Source organism: Eschrichtius robustus, chromosome 10 (genome assembly GCF_028021215.1).
Source record: "Eschrichtius robustus isolate mEscRob2 chromosome 10, mEscRob2.pri, whole genome shotgun sequence".
Classification (NCBI taxonomy): Eukaryota; Metazoa; Chordata; class Mammalia; order Artiodactyla; family Eschrichtiidae; genus Eschrichtius; species Eschrichtius robustus.
Window position 1 is genome coordinate 30201768 of NC_090833.1, and position 19192 is coordinate 30220959.

Below are 19192 nucleotides of genomic sequence, written 5' to 3' on the forward strand. Positions count from 1 at the left end.
GGTGTGGTTCAAAGTTTAGGAAACCTCTAATATAATAATCACATAAGTAGGTCAAGAGAGAATATAAATCATATCTGCTCTTTCCTCTTTTTGTCCTATAAGTTTACCAAGGCTTTTTTTCTTGGAATTTTTTCCCCCCAATTTTGCCTGATAAGGTTGTTAGAACAATGAAATTCAATAACTTTTCACTCAATTTTTCCCAAAGTCTCTAGTGAGTAGTTTATATCTCAGTGATCTCCAATCTAATTGTCTCTCAGCTTAATGGGCCCCAAATTTCTCCATGCAGGATTAATTGCTTCCACAGACAAGGCAGTAAGTGTTTTTAGGTTGTTTCATTTAACATTTCTTCCATCTTTATTCGCTATCAATAGTGGATGAAAAACGTGGCGATAAATACATATTGTAAACATGGAAGGCATATGTGCATATGCCTATGTACATACAACTAATTGAAGCTACTTATTTTTTCATTTATTCACACATTCATTCACTCCCATTTACTTATTCACACACTCAACAAATATTTATGGTGTTCCTAATATGTTCCAAACACTGTGATAGGCTCTAGGAGTGAAATTTCTTTCTGGGAGTGAAGAATATCTTAAAATCTATACATCTGAACATAGGAAGATGTATTTAATTTTTTTAAAGGCTCAAATTAACTGGAAACAAACAAATCATAAGACATTTTGATTCATAGGTAGATCAACAGAGCAATAGAATATGGGGTGTTATAAGTTAGCCAAGTGTTTGGCTGATAAATTGTATGTGGACCACGTAAGCACAATATGGATATATTATACTATAGTAGAAAACAGACAACAGACAACTTGTCTAATTTATCTTTGTATCAATTGTGGTTCCATCAAGAAACAGATGGCTCAAACTTAAATTACATTAATTCATGGAGGGACTAATAAAGGGACTAATTTTAAAGATATAAGAAGGATATATGGAAAACACAAGCTATACTGTAGCCCCTCTTGACCTAGGGACAGCATGGTTGTTACCAGCCCTAGATCCAAGAGATATAGACAGAGGACTCTTTGAATAGTCTTGAAGAAAGGACTGCAGAGGGAAGCAGCCATCCTAAGACAACCCAATAGGGAGGAGCTCTGGAGAAAAAATACCCATATTTCACTTTCATTTTACTCCTCACCAGCCTCCCGCTGGGCTCCCCATTAGCCAGACTAGTTAGCTGCTAGAACAAAAGTCGATACAGTCACTAAAGATTAGTTCTCCTAAGGCAGAGAAGAAGAGGGAGTAGGCCTGGAGGGGGAAAAAGGGGGGGGGGGGAAGAATTTCCACCAAGGTCTTCTCAGATATGATATAAATTTATAAAAATTAAACTTATAACTAAATACTATGATTATATTATCACAGTCATGAGTTTTACAGTTGAAAACTTATAGAGTTTTTATGTTATAATAAACTAATAACTCCCTAACCAGAACTTATATGGCATTCTACTGTAATTAGAGTATTCTGTTCCCTCACACCTCCCGATCAATAGTGGGAGGTACCTCACTATAGAGTCCACATCTCTGTCAGCAAACAATTACCTTGATAGCTCTAAGAATTCCAGAGTGAATACTTTTCCCAGTCATCTTTGCTTCTACCTTTCCTTGAGACAGGAATACTTCTTACCTGCCACCAGAATCAGCAGCCATGCAAACAACCTAGAGAGCTTTTTTATGAAAACAATTGACAGAGAGAAAAGTTGCCTCAGAGAAGCAGCCCTCTGCCTCTGCTGCTAATGCTAAAGAAAGTAAACGCCTAGGCTGTCTATGCAACATGCTAGCACTGAGCGACCTGTTCTACTTGTTGCCATTAGCATAACTGTAGATCCTGCCCAAGTTGGAATGATTCTTCAAAGTGCTGAGGAGATAATCATCCACAGCCTGTGCTCTCCAGCCAAGAATGTTCCCCACAAAAAATGATTTAGGTTCATATCACAGCTCATTTTTATTCCTTTTCAAATCCATTAACATTTAACTCATTGATTGACATTGTTGGATTTCTCTACCATTTTATAGTTTGTTTTATGTTTATTAGACTTCTCTTTTGAAAACAGTAATAGCTACTTTATTTGAAGGATTTAGTATTGCTCTAGAGACTTGCCAAATGTAACTTGAAGAGTCAAAAATCCTGTCTCTCATTTTCTCCTTATTCATGCATTTGCTTACAAAAGAGTTATGCATTATGCCTTTGCTTTATGCCAAGCACTGAAATCTTAGAATACTAAGAAAGGCAGACTTAGAGAAAGAAATAAACAAAAACCTCTAATAGAGGTTTACCTCACTTATTACTAACATGCCAGTGGCATCCCTGGTTTGCCTGGTGAGAAGTGAAGGAGAAGAAGTATGTCCATGGAGTTTTCACTTTGAAAATGACAGATAAACTGAATCCTGAAATATAACATAAAAAGAATCAGAGATGGCAAGGGGAAAAGTAGAAGGTAGTGGACTTCTTAGGCAGGACAGTAGATCATGAAGGACCCCTTATGTCATTAATATTGAACACTTTAAATTTTATTGATTGTTGTAAATGCATTAATGAAAATAATGGAAACATTATAAAGTATTGAAGGTTGCAAGATATATTATCAAACCATTCCAGATGGATAAAATAGTAACTTTATGTGCTACAAATGGGAAAATGCTAATAAGAGCAACTGAATTTCCTTGAGCCAAATCATTAATAAAGCTCTGCAAGCAAGATTTAAATATATTGTTCTAATGATGCTGATTATCTTTAGCTTTGTAGCTACTCCCTAATGATAAGAACAATATGCATGACATCTTTCAATAATAATTATAAAAATACTACTAATTATTACTAACATATATTGAGTGGTATGCCAGGCCCAGCACTAAGTACTTTATATTCATAATTTAATCTAATTCTCACAATAACCGTATAAGATAGGCATTATTATTAACTGAATTTTAAAGGGGAAAAATCTGAGACTTATACAGTCTAAATAAATTGCCCAAAGTACTTTAGTTTGCTCTTGTTAGAGCCCTGACCCAAAGTTTTGTATTTCTGCTTTCTAAGGCCAAGATGAGGAAAAAGCTTGGGATAAACTCACTTTTCTTTTATCTATGGTGACCTATTTCATGTTTTGTAAAATATAGTAAGCTGCTGAATTAGGGAAAAAATTAAAAGCTAATACTGAATTCTGTTAATGGGAAATAATTTATTCTTACCTCTTAATAAATCAATTTTTACTCTGAAGCATGAAAGTTAATCAGGTTTATCATGGTATGCCTAACTATGGGCTGTTATTAACAGTTGTAAAATTATCAGGACACAGCCCTTGACTTGATAACCTGGCGTGAACAAATTTCCAAAGGTTGATTTTTATGGTGCATATATTAGTATTCTCATTCATTTGTTCTCAGTTGGTTGACTGCTAATTCCAAGCAAAGGAGAAAAAAGAAATTCTTAAAGCTACTTTTTTTTCCCTAAAACAATGTAGCCTTTGGTCACATTACGTTAGCATGATGGAAGTATCTGTGGTAATTTATTTATATAAAGTTCACATTCCATAAACATGGTTTGGATTCAAAGCAATTTTTATCACCAGTTAAAGATATTGTTTAATGGAAAGAAGAATTAATTGCTTATTTTGACTTGCTTTTTAGAATCAAAATAAACCTTCCTATTTCTGAACATAAAAAAGTTGCTTCCCCAAATCTACAAACAATAAATTCTGGAGATGGTATGGAGAAAAGGGAACCCTCCTACACTGTTGGTGGGAATGTAAATTGGTGCAGCCACTGTGGAGAACAGTATGGAGGTTCCTTAAAAAACTAAAAATAGAGCTACCATATGACCCAGCAATCCCACTTTTAGGCATATATCCAGAGAAAACCATAATTCAAAAGGACGCATGTGCCCCAATGTTCATTGCAGCACTATTTACAATAGCCAGGACATGGAAGCAACCTAAATGTCTATCAACAGAGGAATGGATAAAGAAGATGTGGTATGTATATATATACATACACATACATACAGTGGAATATTACTCAGCCATAAAAAGGAATGAAATAGTGCCATTTGCAGAGATGTGGATGGACCTAGAGATTGTCATACATAGTAAAATAAGTCAGAAAGAGAAAAGCAAATATCGTATAATATCACTTATATGTGGAATCTAGAAAAATGTACAGATGAACTTATTGGCAAAGCAGAAATCAAGTCACAGATGTCAAGAACAAACTTATGGGGGAAAGATGGGGGTGGGACGAATTGGGAGATTGGGATTGACATATATACACTACTATGTATAAAACAGATAACTAATGAGAACCTACTGTATAACACAGGGAACCCTACTCAATGATCTGTGATGACCTAAATGGGAAGGAAATCTAAAAAAGAGTGGATATACATATACATATAACTGATTCACTTTGCTGTACAGCAGAAACTAACACAACATTGTAAAGTAACTATACTCCAATAAAAATTTTTTAAAAAAGTTGCTTCTCCAACATAACTTACTTTTTTAATAGATACAAATTCAATACCTCTCACAGCAAAAAAAAAAAAGTTTAAGGTTTTAAAATAAAACCAAAAAACAAAGCATACAGATAAACATAGATAATCCTGAGAAAATGAAAACAATATATATATGGGAGTGGGGGAGAAAAACAACTAAATCTTACCTACTGATATTATACTACAGAAGATAGGCTGTAGAGATATATTTTTCTTGCCACATAGACTAATGAAAGCATTTCCTTTGAAGAAATATTGTAGAAAGAATTATCAACTATTTCTCTGCCACAGCAAAAGTTAGAATTTTTTTAAAAGTGAATTTTTCTGCTATCAGTGGTCTTTTTAAAAGGTCATCATAATGCTCTTTGCTTATTGTGTATAAATACCATAGATGTACAACATATTTTACAATATATTTGCAACACTAATAAAGTGGTAAACTTTGGGCAAATTCTTTTAATGCTCTACATATGTGTACTGGGACATACATACTTTAAATACATGAGACTGTGGATAACAACAGATTTCAGAAAATGATCAGAAAACGGAACCAGAAGAATAAACATTAAGGTTGGGAATAAAAGTTAAGGGCCAGGCATGGAAAGGATCATAGCCTACTGGTTTTCCCTTCCTTTCCATCCATCCCATATCCCACGACCTGTAATCCTGCCAGTACCCTCAACTCTCTTGCCACATACCCTCTGCAGAAAACCAGTGAACACTCCAGCCACTGCCCTGCTTTATTTTACAATTCTTGTCACCGCTATAGATACTCACATACTTGTTTTAATACATATCTCTTTAAATTCATGACATTAAATTTTAGCTAAATCCCATGATATGTCTTAAAAATTCTATTTTTGCTTGACTGTTTAGTTATTTCCAACTGCCATTTTCCCTGAGTGATACCTTTGAACTTACAATGCTTTCTTCAAACTTATTTCTCCAGTTCCTTACATGTTCAGGGTGCCTTGCAATCTAATAATTTAACTAGCATTTGAGTGCATCCAGTAAGATGTCCTGTTTTCTTGCCAACAAACCTATGTGTATAATCATATCTTTACATATTTCCCCTGATTTCATCACTTCTGCCAAGGCCTATGAATAACAATGACTGCATCCCTTCCTGGGCTTGAACATTCATACTTATTTACTACTGCTAGGAGGCTTGGGTTGTCTTCATGCAGAAAGCAGCCCAGTGAGAGGTAAGAAATGATCGACAATTCTGACCACCAACACATAACAAAACAAACAAACAAACACATAGAACGTCAAGAATCGTACTACCCTCTCGCTACCTACAACTCCCTCCAGGAACAGAGATCTTAGTGTCTCCTGAAAATGCACATCACTTCTCCAGTTTTTTCCAGGGACTGCAGTGATGGAAGCAGTGACTCTAATAGCACAAGTGGCACCTGAGTCAAATAGGCTCAGATATAAAGTATTTTGTTTTTTGGTTTTGTTCCATCGACATTTAAATTGCATTTCAACCTATGGCCCCAAGGCAGGGACAAGTGAGTATCCCTAAAACTATGAATCTAGTAATGGATTCTGAACAATGGTAATGAATTCTAAACACCCTCCAGGGCAAATAGGGGTCTGATATGAGGGAGAAGAATGAGATTGGTCCATGGGAAATAAAGCATAGATCCACTATCATCTAGTGGAAAAACCAGGATTAAAGAAAATAAATTGCTACTGAAGAATCTGAAAGTTCTGGGCAGTGAGGCAGAAATTAGAAATGAAGAAATAGGGAGGAAACTACATACATGAAGCCAATGTTAAAAGGGGTTGGAATTAAGGTAACAGAAGAGGCCTGGTGAGATTTCTTGTGGTGCTGGATCATAAACACAGGTGATTTTTCAGGGGGCCTATGACTTCACACTTGCAGGAAGAGAGATCGGTTGACCTATTTGAAAGTGACCAACTTAATTTCTGCCTTTCTTTTACATTTAAAATCCTTGAAAATGGCTTAAATGTGTCAGGCTTTTAATTATGTTAGCATCCTTTCTGATATAAAGAGAAGTTGAGAGATAGATGGCCATTGTTTTAATCCCTAATTAGTTTCTTATTGATGCCACAGAACTCATCAATAATCCAAGGGTATGTTCCCCTCAAATCCATATAGTTTATTACTACAGGTATTGGCCAGCATACTTTGTGTATCCTCTTAAGTCCAACCTACTAGGCTGGACTACCTGAGTTATGGGATAGCTTTTGTCTCTCTGACCTAAGACCTATATTTATTAATTCAACAATTATTTATTGAGTACCTATACTTTGCTAGGAATTTTCTATGCTCAGGGTTACAAATATAAAGAAAATAGGCATAATTCCTGCTTTCATTAAGCTCACAGACAAGCAGGGAAGAGAGACAGTTAATTTTATAGATACATTAGCTAACCCATATATAACAGTATGAACAGAATGAAAATAAATTAATCCAAGTGGAGGAGCAACCTAGTGACAGTTTTTGGTGATGCCCTGAGATCTTAAGTGGAATTAGAAACACCCATATGGTCCTAATCACAATAATCTAGAGGTGCGGAGTAGAGACCAGTAGAAGAAATGATCTTCTCCATATGTAGAATTAAACTATATTGTCTCCAATGATAATTAGCACTAGTTTTTATATGATATGCTTACTACACAGGTGAATCACATGGAAACAAGCCTTCCTGTGATTCTAAATGGTTAGGTCTACTGATCTGTCCAGGACCCAGATGCAATAGAGCCCTATGTTCTCAGGAACCTGTGAGTTGGAGAAAAAGGAAATGTCAATGCTCATCCAGGTGAAGCCCAGGAAACAGCTTTCTTTCCTAGAACATAGGAAGAAATCACAAAATGGAACCTCTTCCTGTAGAAAGGGTAGTTTTTCCTGAGAGGGGGAAATGGATTGCCACCTGAAAGGGGGTTATAGTGGAAAAGGTGAAGGGCACCTGAGGAGAAAATAATCACATCAGAAGCAGAAATATTCCACAGAGGATCTTTTTTGTTAGGGCTAAATCTGAAAGCACTTTCCCTTGAGTTTTTATTGATATGCTTTTCTAGCCTCTATTCCCACTTCTCTGGTAATAGCATGCTGGAATTTCTTAAGAGAAACGCACAATCTAATTGTTAGAGTTCTCCTATCAGAGCTTTTTCCATTTCTTGTCTCCAAGGAATAAGGGAATACAATACGGGAGATGTATAAATTAGCCAAAATGTCAACCTTTGTTCTTTATACCCTCTAATGTCCTTCTAGAAATATCCAATCTTTGGGATTATCTAAATAAACAGGTAGATTCTATTGATGTGGTAGAGGTTTGGGGTCGGGATGGTGAACGGAGGGATGGGTATGTTCTCCTCAATTCTCCCTTCAGGCACTGGAAGAGAAGCTGGATAAAGGAGCAGGCAACTTTGGTGGATGATGATACAAGTTCCCTGGAGATTACTGGTGTGAGAAAAATCCATGACTCAGGAAGTGCACAAGAAATTCCAGGCATAGGAAATTATGTCTAAGTTTTATGAATTCTCTGTGAGTAAATGCAAACCACCTTTTGAGAAGATAAAGAGCTGAGTAAAACTCAGACGAAAAGGTAATTTTAAAATTGGTTAATACTAATTGGACAAATTGCAGAAAATATGAGAGTTCACAGTTCCGTTCAAAGCTCATTTGGACTCTACATTGTTTTCATGTTATCTGATGTTATCTCTCCCAAATTCATGGCTGAGTTTTCTTTACTCAAATCAGGACCATACATTCCTGGGTTCTTTTTGTCTGGAACATGTATTAAAGCAGAGGCCAAGAAAAAAGGTGGAGGTTAAAAATCCACTTGTTGAGCATATCACTGCTGAACTTCCTACTGAATAGCTTTGGTTACACACACATCTTGCCAGTCACAAGGTTTGCAGCAAAAGGGAGAGCTCAAGCCTAAGAAGATTTCGGGGTGAGAGCAGAAACAGATGTCGCTAGGACAACTCTTTCTCTCTCTCTATCCCTCTCCCTGCTACTGGAAAAGGAGATAACATTCCCAAAAAAGGTGTGGCCAACCCAAATCAGGAATCCTGTGATCAAGAGCACAGCCTGTTTGGAGGGAGGGAGGAATGGTGGCAGACATAGTTCTAGAAGCAGAGTTCCTGTGAAGATGGAAAAGAACTATAATCAAAATCAAGTGTTCCCGTTGTCAAATCTAGTTGAGAAAGAACAGGAAGGGGACTCATTGCCCCTCTCTTAGCTCTCTTCTTCTACCCTCACTGCTGACTCCTTCTCTACTTGGAATGATTAAGAATGAGAGATATAAAAAGGAAGTAGGTCTCTGTTAAGAGTCAGGGCCCAATTCAGGACTTAATGGACAGAGAACTCAGTGAAGCATCTGATCGGCCATGGTTACCCCAGTCTTTCAGATATGTAGTGTCTTAACCTCTGCCCATAGGCAGAGGACATAGAAGGTACTTCCAAATGGGGCAGAAAAATACCTGAAGCCTCCTTGGGGCTCATGAGTAGGTTTAGGCCAGGCCAGAGAACAAGGGCCAATTCACAGACCCAGTCTTTCTTTCTCTGATAACAACCTCAAGCTCTTTCTTTTCAATCTTGGTTATGTTTGTTATTTTAGTTCTGTTTTTTATTGTTTTTGTTTCCTCTTCAGTGGTCTTTTATAAAAATGACCATTGTTGACAAGGAGAGGAGGGGGAAGGAGAGCAAGTCAAACCAGGATCACCTGTATTCTGAAGCTAGACCCTCAGATTTAAACCACTTCTTGTACCTCTGAATGCTTCCAACACCTTTCCTCCCTGAGAGACTTCATCAGCTCTAAGTTATGAACAGCTCTGTCCTTTCAGCTAGCTGTTGGATGATCTCAATTATTATTTTTTCCTTCTTCTGGATCTTGTGGCCCTAAATTAATTATTAAAACTACAAAGGTCTCAGCATTAACAATGTGCAGAAATGCATAAAACTATTTTAAGGGTTGGAGGTTTCCCAGGAAGATACATAGGAATTTATAAAACCTCTGAAATAATGATCCAAATGAATTCACTTGGGGAAAGATTTGCTTTAAAAAACAAACAAACAAAAAAAAACAACTAAAATTTGAGTTATCTGTCTCCAAGGTAACTGGAATTTCTAAATAAATCAGTAGGCATTCCTCATGGACTTTGCAATGCTTCCATATGTTTTTTATTCCTTTGAAGGCAGTCATTTCTCAATTCTGTCAATCTTTTGTGGTGCGAGATGGCTTATTTCACAGATAAATTGTTATTATAACTCACAGTGGAATCCAAAATAATCCAAAGCACAACAATCCCCTGAAGAACATGGAGCCAAATAAGTCACATTTTGTAGCATTTCTCACCTCACCATGGAAACATTTCTATCCAGATGAAATAAGGATAAATACCAGAGACATTCATAATTCATAAGAGGGCAGTATGGGAACTAAGAAACATGTGTAAAAGAGAAAAATTGGATGCCTTAGGTTGACTGTGGGGTGTCCTCAAGGAAATCAAATTAAGAAAAACAGATGTTCCCCTGGGTAGTTATATTATAAAACTTGTTATAATGTATTACATCAGTTATTCAAGATTACTTTAAAAAAAAGACAGTCAAGGAGCAAGCAGAGAAAATGATACTGAAGAAGAGCATTCTTCCAGGTGGTGACAGAGAATACAAGACAGGGAATTTAAGACTCATACAAGGTTTCAAAAAGGAAACATTTTCAGAGGGGTTAAGGAAGATAAAACCTGAAAAGTACTCACTGACCTTGGCAATTTGATAAGGGGTTCTGAGAATTAAGGCAAACTTTTTTTCTTTCCCATAATCCCCTTGAAGTATCTTAAAGCCATTGGCTTTCAAGATCAAATATCTGGGTGTTCCTTTCCCAGCTAATTGATTTAGCACGTTTTGCTTTAAAAAAATGCCTCCAGGCCTTAGATGCTTTTACTGAACCATGTGTAAACAAGGCAGGGGAAAGAAATGTTTATAAGCAAGCACAGACAGACACACACACACACACACACACACACACACACACACACACACACACGAGAGACAGAGAGAAAGAAGGGGAGAGACAGAGAGAAAGAGAATTTGCTGAGTTGATAGACAAGGATCTAGATTTTTCAAAAGTAGCCTTAAACTATTTATTTTTTAAATCCTTTTTTGATTTCCCTTTGAAATTGGAAGAATATAGAAAAGCACATAAAGAAATATAGGTAAGTCTAAATGTGGAAGTGGGAAGACAGAAAATTAAGGGAATTCATGCCTAATAGACATTTTTTTTCCCTGTGAAGTAGGAAAGCAAATGATCTTTTAACAAAATATGTGGTAGATGTGGGATTTAAGGAGAGAAGCACAAGTTCAGACTAATTTATTGAGGGGAATTATAAATGGAACCAAACAGAGACATAGAGTAGTACTGATTTGTTAACCTGTATTGTGATAGATTGCATAGTCGCAACATTTCAGGCACCTGCTCTGTGTGGTTTGACCTCCCAGACTCTGCTCCCCACTTCCTGGGATCATGCTTACTGGGTGCTGGCAGCCGGCCAGGGGCACCCAGGACCAGATGTTTACTGCAGGCTGCCCTTCATAGAGCTCATGGAAACAGTTGTATTGTGCACAGCTTTCCTACCACTCTTAGTTTGACTGTTTGATCAATCAGTTTCTGATGTGGGTATGTTAAAAATCTCACCCTGTTGTTGGGGTTATGTTAGATTCTTTTGAGTCTGTCCACTTTTGCAGTATATCACTTGGGGTTATATATTCAGATGCATACATGTATTCTCCTGGTCCACATCCGGGATTGGAGTGAGGCATTACTCTTAGGTGCAAAATTTAAAGGGGCACCAAAAAACTCAGTAACAAGATAAATCACATTTTAACACAATATTTTAAAATAAAAATAATACAAGAATCCATGATGGACCAAATACTACAATTTTAAATTTAAAAATCCGATGTGATTCTATGAGGCCACCATCACCCTGATACCAAAACCAGACAAAGATACTACAAAAAAAGAAAATTACAGACCAATATCACTGATGAATATAGATGCAAAAATCCTCAACAAAATACTAGCAAACAGAATCCAACAACACAGTAAAAGGATCATACACCATGATCACTTGGGATTTATTCCAGGGATGCAAGGATTCTTCAATATACGCAAATCAATCATTGTGGTACACCATGTTAACAAACTGAAGGGTAAAAACCATATGATCATCTCAATAGATGCAGAAAAAGCTTCTGACAAATTTCAAAACCCATTTATGATAACTCTCCAGAAAGTGGGCATAGAGGGACCCTACCTCAACATAATAAAGGCCATATACGACAAACCCACAGCAAACATTATTCTCTATGGTGAAAAACTGAAAGCATTTCCTCTAAGATCAGGAACGAGACAAGGATGTCCACTCTCACCACTATTATTCAACAGAGTTTTGGAAGTCCTAGCCACGGCAATCAGAGAAGAAAAAGAAATAAAAGGAATACAAATTGGAAAAGAAGAAGTAAAACTGTCACTGTTTGCAGATGACATGATACTATACATAGAGAATCCTAAAAATGCCACCAGAAAACTACTAGAGCTAATCAATGAATTTGGTAAAGTTGCAGGACACAAAATTAATGCACAGAAATCCCTTGCATTCCTATACACTAATGATGAAAAATCTGAAAGAGAAATTCTGGAAACACCCCCATTTACCACTGCAACAAAAAGAATAAAATACCTAGGAATAAACCTACCTTGGGAGACAAAAGACCTGTATGCAGAAAACTATAAGACACTGATGAAAGAAATTAAAGATGATACCAACAGATGGAGAGATATACCATGTTCTTGGATTGGAAGAATCAATATTGTGAAAATGACTATACTACCCAAAGCAATCTACAGATTCAATGCAATCCTATCAAATTACCAATGGCATTTTTTACAGAACTAGAACAAATCATCTTAAAATTTGTATGGAGACACAAAAGACCCCAAATAGCCAAAGCAGTCTTGAGGGAAAAAAACGGAGCTGGAGGAATCAGACACCCTGACTTCAGACTATACTACAAAGCTACAGTGATCAAGACAATATGGTACTGGCACAAAAACAGAAACATAAATCAGTGGAACAAGATAGAAAGCCCAGAGATAAACCCATGCACCTACGGTCAACTAACCTATGACAAAGGAGGCAAAGATATACAATGGACAAAAAACAGTCTCTTCAGTAAGTGGTGCTGGGAAAAGAGGACAGCTACATGTAAAAGAATGAAATTAGGACACTCCCTAACACCATACACAAAAATAAACTCCAAATGGATTAGAGACCTAAATGTAAGACTGGGACACTATAAAACTCTTAGAGGAAAACATAGGAAGAACACTCTTTGACATAAATCACAGCAAGATCTTTTTTGATCCACCTCCTAGAGTAATGGAAATAAAAACAAAAATAAACAAATGGGACCTAATGAAACTTCAAAGCTTTTGCACAGCAAAGGAAACCATAAACAAGACGAAAAGACAACCCTCAGAATGGGAGAAAATATTTGCAAATGAATCAACGGACAAAGGATTAATCTCCAAAATATATAAACAGCTCATGCAGCTCAATATTAAAGAAACAAACAACCCAAGCCAAAAATGGGCAGAAGACCTAAATAGACATTTCTCCAAAGAAGACATACAGATGGCCAAGAAGCACATGAAAAGCTGCTCAACATCACTAGTTATTAGAGAAATGCAAATCAAAACTACAATGAGGTATCACCTCACACCAGTTAGAATGGGCATCATCAGAAAATCTACAAATAACAAATGCTAGAGAGAGTGTGGAGAAAAGGGAACACTCTTGCACTGCTGGTGGGAATGTAAATTGATACAGCCACTATGGAGAACAGTATGGAGGTTCCTTAAAAAACTAAAAATAGAATTACCATATGACCCAGCAATCCCACTACTGGGCCTATACCCAGAGAAAACCATAATTCAAAAACACACATGCACCCCAATGTTCACTGCAGCACTATTTACAATAGCCAGATCATAGAAGCAACCTAAATGCCCGTCGACAGTCGAATGGATAAAGAAGATGTGGTACATATATACAATGGAACATTACTTAGCCATAAAAAGGAACGAAACTGAGTCATTTGTTGAGACGTGGATGGACCTAGAGACTGTCATACAGAGTGAAGTAAGTCAGAAAGAGAAAAACAAATATCGTATATTAACGCATGTATGTGGAACCTAGAAAAATGGTACAGATGAACAGGTTTGCAGGGCAGAAGTTGAGACACAGATGTAGAGAACAAACGTATGGACACCAAGGGGGGGAAACCGCGGTGGGGTGGGGATTGTGGTGTGCTGAATTGGGCGATTGGGATTGACATGTATACACTGATGTATATAAAATTGATGACTAATAACCTGCAGTATAAAAAAAACAAACAAACAAAGAAAAAACTAATACTAAACTTTCTTTGGGTTATTTGTATGGAAATATGTTAATACAAATGTTTCAGACATTACATGAAATTTCTAAAAATCTTATATGTTCTGGTATAATGTTATAAGTCATAATTCTAGTTATTACTTTAAAATGTATATCTCAGAAATAACTAAATGTCCGTGTCAACTGCATTATTATGAACTTTCATCAAATCTTTAACTGTGGTCATTTTTAAGTCTTTTGTCATTTAGAGACAGTTCTGGGTGTACTCTGATGATTTTGCAAAAATGTTCCTATAAAAGCGTTTCATCTTCAAGGAATTCATGGAAAAGACTCTGACAAGTACAGGTTTCTGGTAACTGACTATACTGCTGAACTGAATGAATAAGCATTTTCAGAACTCTAATGGAAAACTGATGAATTCATAAAAGTGCTAACAAAAGATCAAGATGAAAAAAAATTAATTACATGGGACTGAGTGAACTGATGAGGATGATTATAATTTTTGTGATTTTCTGTTTGAATAAAAAAAAAAAAAATCCGATGTGCACTTACAGGACTCACCTTATTCACCTCACTTGCCTCACACTATTCTCAGCCCTAAGTTACCTTCTTAGTAAACTGATCCTTTTTATCCTTCCGTAAGACTCCTCTAGTCCTATTACAGCTTTTTGCTTAAATTCTATTTTTCTGATACTACTATTGTGACACTAAACTTTTGGTTAAGTTTATCGACCTTATTTTGTGTTTTCTTTTTATCATCCTTTTTCTTTGCTTCTTTTTCCTTTTCTTCTGTTGGATCGATAAGTTTTCTACATTTCCTTTATTAATTTTTTTTAACTGAGTGTTTGGCTGGTTAGCTCAAGAAAAAACTTCCTTGGGAAAATAGTATGTCACACAACCATCTTCAACTTTGAATCATTTGAGTTAATGTATTAAATTACTAAGGAAAGTGATTGCCACATCAATAAAATTCCATAATCATTTATATACATAAACATATTCCATAAACATATATATATATATATAATTGTGAGTAGAAGATACTGAGTTGAGAGAATGGAATATTAGAAACTAAAAATTCAGATGTGAAATGATTATAGGAGATTTTTGGAGAACTCTTGACGTACTGCCTTGGGTGGATTATCACCCCATCATTTGAAGCTTCAGAAAAAATGCTCCAGTAGGACCAGTCACAGAGTTTTTAATGGATCTCTTGTATTTTGAGAGACACAGTAAACTGGAGTGACTGTAGTCTGAAAAATAGTAGAACAGCTGGTTTGATAACTGACTTAAGAAAAAGTGGCAGAATTGGCCTCCCGAAGAAGTATCAGTATTGGTTCATTAGTTGTGATAAATGTACCATACTGATATAAAATGTTAATTATAAAGGAAACTGAGTGTGGAGTATACAGCAACACTCTGTACTATCTTTGCAATAATTATATAAATCTAAGATATTCTAAAATTAAGAATTTATATTAAATAAAAGGAGCATCAGTGTTTTCTACACATTGGTACAGGCCATATGCGAGAAAACCACCATGGTATCACAATAAATTTGACCGAAGAACAAAGTGGGAGTGTTTCTTACGTATCTACGGAATGAAGAAACACTCAGCCACTGCCAGAAGAGAGATGTATACCTTCATCAAGGCAACTGCAGATTAGAGACCCTGAGTGACCAGGGGTATATTAATTTACCAGGGTTGTCCAAGATCAATATGTCAGCAGGTTCATTTCTTCTAAGGCCTCTCTCCTTGGCTTGCAGCCACCTTTTCATTGTGCCCTAACATGGTCTTTCCTCTATGAGCAAACATCCCTGTGTCTTTGTGGGCTCAAATTTCCTCTTCTTGTAAGGACACTGGATTAGATCCCACCATAATGGACTTATTTTAACTTACATCTTTAAAGGCCTTATCCCCAAATACAGTCACATTTTGAGCTACTGGGGGTTAGGGCCTCAATTTAAGAATTTGGGGGATACACAATTCAGTTCATAAGAGGAGGGGAAGGGAAAGAGGACAGCAAAAAACTCATGAATGCACTCAGGAAAGAAAAAGCCCACTTTGAACATCTAGTTTAAACACTAAATCACTGTGACCTCTTGATGATCCAACTCCTAAAAGGATCAGAATATATACTTACTGAGATTAAGTAGAAATACTAAGTGGGAAAAGAAAGAAGTGGCTAACCTAGCCTACCTTCACCAAAAGTAGTCTTCCCACCTCTCCACAAAAGGCTCCAGCAGAAAATGGAGGGAAAAATGAGGAAGAAAAACTACAACCCTAAAGAAAGAATCAAGTTTTGTTTATTAAATGGATATGAGCAATGTACTAATGACATCAAGGTTGTTTTGTGACTTGAAGTGGCCATGGAAAAATTTGTTTCTGGAAGTCATAGGGGCTTGCTGAGTTTTTAATCTAGGAATCAGGGAAGAACAAGACCCACAGAGCAGATTTAAAAATGGATTGGCATTAAAAGAATGATAAGACAAGGCATAAACTGGTAGAAAATCTTTGCAAAATATATACCTGATAAATGATTGATATCCAAAATACACAAAGAATTTTTAAAACTCAACAATAGGAAAAAATAGCCCAATTAAACTTTGGGAAAAAGGCAAATGACAACATCATCTATGTAGAAAACTGAAAGAATTCACAAAAAAACTTTTGGAACTAATAAACAATTATAGCATGGCTGCAGGGTACACAGTTAATATACATAAGTTGATTACTTCCTCAATCTTGAGGAGCTGGAGGAATCACATTCCCTGACTTTAGACTATACTACAAAGCTACAGTAATCAAAACAGTATGGTACCTGCACAAAAACAGACATATAGATCAATGAAACAGGATAGAATGCCCAGAAATAAACCCATGCACTTATGGTCAATTAAGCTACAACAAAGGAGGCAAGAATATAGATGGAGAAGAGACAGTCTCTTCAATAAGTGGTGCCAGGAAAACTGGACAGCTACATGTAAAAGAATGAAATTAGAACAACCTCAAACATCATATATGAAAATAAACTTAAAGGCCTAAGTGTAAGACCAGATACTATAAAACTCCTAGAGAAAGACACAGGCAGAACACTCTTTGACATAAATCGCAGTGATATTTTTTTCTATCCGTGTCCTAGAGTAATGGGAATAAAAACAAAAAGAAATGGGACCTAATTAAACTTATAAGCATTTGCACAGCAAAGGAAACCATAAGCAAAAAGAAAAGACAACTTATGGTATGGAGAAAATATTCACAACAGAAGCAATAGTCATGGCCTTTAATTCTAAAATACACAAACAGCTCATACAGCTCAATATCAAAAAAACAAACAATCCAATCAAAGAATGGGCAGAAGACCTAAATAGACACTTCTCCAAAGAAAACATACAGATGGCCAACAGGCACATGAAAAGATGCTCAAATTCACAAATTATTAGAGAAACACAAATCAAAACTACAATGAAAAAAAAAAAAAAAAAAAAAAAAAAAAAACTACAATGAGGTATCACCTCACACCAGTCAGAATGGCCATCATCAAAAAGTCTATAAATAATACATGCTGGAGAGAGTTTGGAGAAAAGGAAACCCTCCTACCCTGTTGGTATGAATGTGAATTGGTGCAACCGATACAGAGAACAGTATGGAGGTTCCTTAAAAAAGTGAAAATTATTAAGTTACCATATGATCCAGCAATCCCACTCCTGGGCATATATCCTAAGAAACCTCTAATTTGAAAAGATACATGAACCCCAATGTTCACAGCAGCATTATTTACAATATCCAAGACATGGAAGCAACCTAAATGTCCATCAACAGATGAATGGATAAAGAAGATGTGGCATATATATACAATGGAATACTACTCAGTCATAGAAAAGAATGAAATAATGCCATTTGCAGCAACATAGATGGACTTAGAAATTATCATACTAAGTAAGTCAGAGTGAGAAACACAAATATCATATAATATAACTTATATGTGTAATCTTCAAAAAAGATATAAATAAACTTGTTTGCAAAACAGAAACAAACACAGACATAGAAAACAAATGTATGGTTACCAAAGGGGAGAGTGGGAGAGGGATAAATTAGGAGTTTGGGATTAACAGATACATACTACTATATAAAAAAGAGATAAACAACAAGGTCCTACTGCATAGTACAGGGAACTATATTCAATATCTTGTAATAAATGATAAATGGAAAAGAAAAAATATGTTAAAAAAACAAATTTTCAGTAAAAAAGAAAAAGTGTGCCAAAAACCTTAACAGACATCTCACCAAAGATTATATACAGATGGCAAATAAGCATATGAAAAGATGCTCCACCTCATAGGTCATCAAGGAAATGCAGATTAAAACAACAATATGATACCACTATATACCTATTGGAATGTCCAAAATCTAGAATACTGACAACACAAAATACTTGCAACGATGTAAAGCAACAGTAACTCTCATTCATTGCTAGTGGTAATGCAAATGGAACAGCCACTTTTGAATACAATGGCAGTTTTTTATGCAACTAAACATACATTTATCACAGGATTCAGTAATCATACTCCTTGGTATTTATCCAAATTAGTTGAAACTTATGTCCACACAAAAACCAGTGCATGAATGTTTATAGCAGCTTTATTCATAATTGCCAAAACCTGAAAGCTACCAAGATACCCTTGGGTAGGTAAATGGATGAACAAATTGTTGTACATCCATACAATGGAACATTTTTCAGCACTAAATGGAAATGACTTAAAAAGCCAAGAAAAAACATGGAGGAAACGTATGTATATTGCTAAGTGGAAGAAGTCAACCTGAAAAGACCACATATTGATGATTCCAACTATATGATATTCGGAAAAGGCAAAACTATGCAGACAGTAAAAAGATCAGTAGTTGGTTGCCAGGGGTTTTGGGGTAAGGAGAGTAGGAGGGATGAATCAGTGGAGTGCAGGGGATTTTTGGGGCAGTGAAGCTATTCTGGATGATATTATAATGGTGGATGCATGATATTATACATTGCCAGAACCCAAAGAATTATACAACACAAAGAGTAAACCCTACCGTAAACTACAAACTTTTGTTAATAATGATGTGTCAATGTTGGCTCATCACTTCTAACAAATGCACCAAACTAAATGCAAGATGTTAACAACCGAGGAAACTTGGCAGAGGTGGGGACAGAGATATATGGACACTTTCTGTACTTTCCACTCAGTTGTTCTATAAACCTAAAA

The 19192-nt window shown here is 36.1% G+C and overlaps 1 long non-coding RNA gene across 2 annotated transcripts in view; it reads left to right on the plus strand.

Moving 5' to 3' along the window:
• LOC137770390 (uncharacterized) overlaps positions 1-19192 on the plus strand; it is a 228334-nt gene that overhangs the window by 178169 nt on the left and 30973 nt on the right. The window contains exon 1 of one of the 2 annotated variants that reach the window (XR_011075173.1): positions 7943-8087. The exons of the other annotated variant lie outside the window; for it this stretch is intronic. This is a non-coding gene — a long non-coding RNA (uncharacterized lncRNA). Of the gene's footprint in view, positions 1-7942; positions 8088-19192 lie in introns of those variants that run through there. 2 annotated transcript variants of the gene reach the window in all.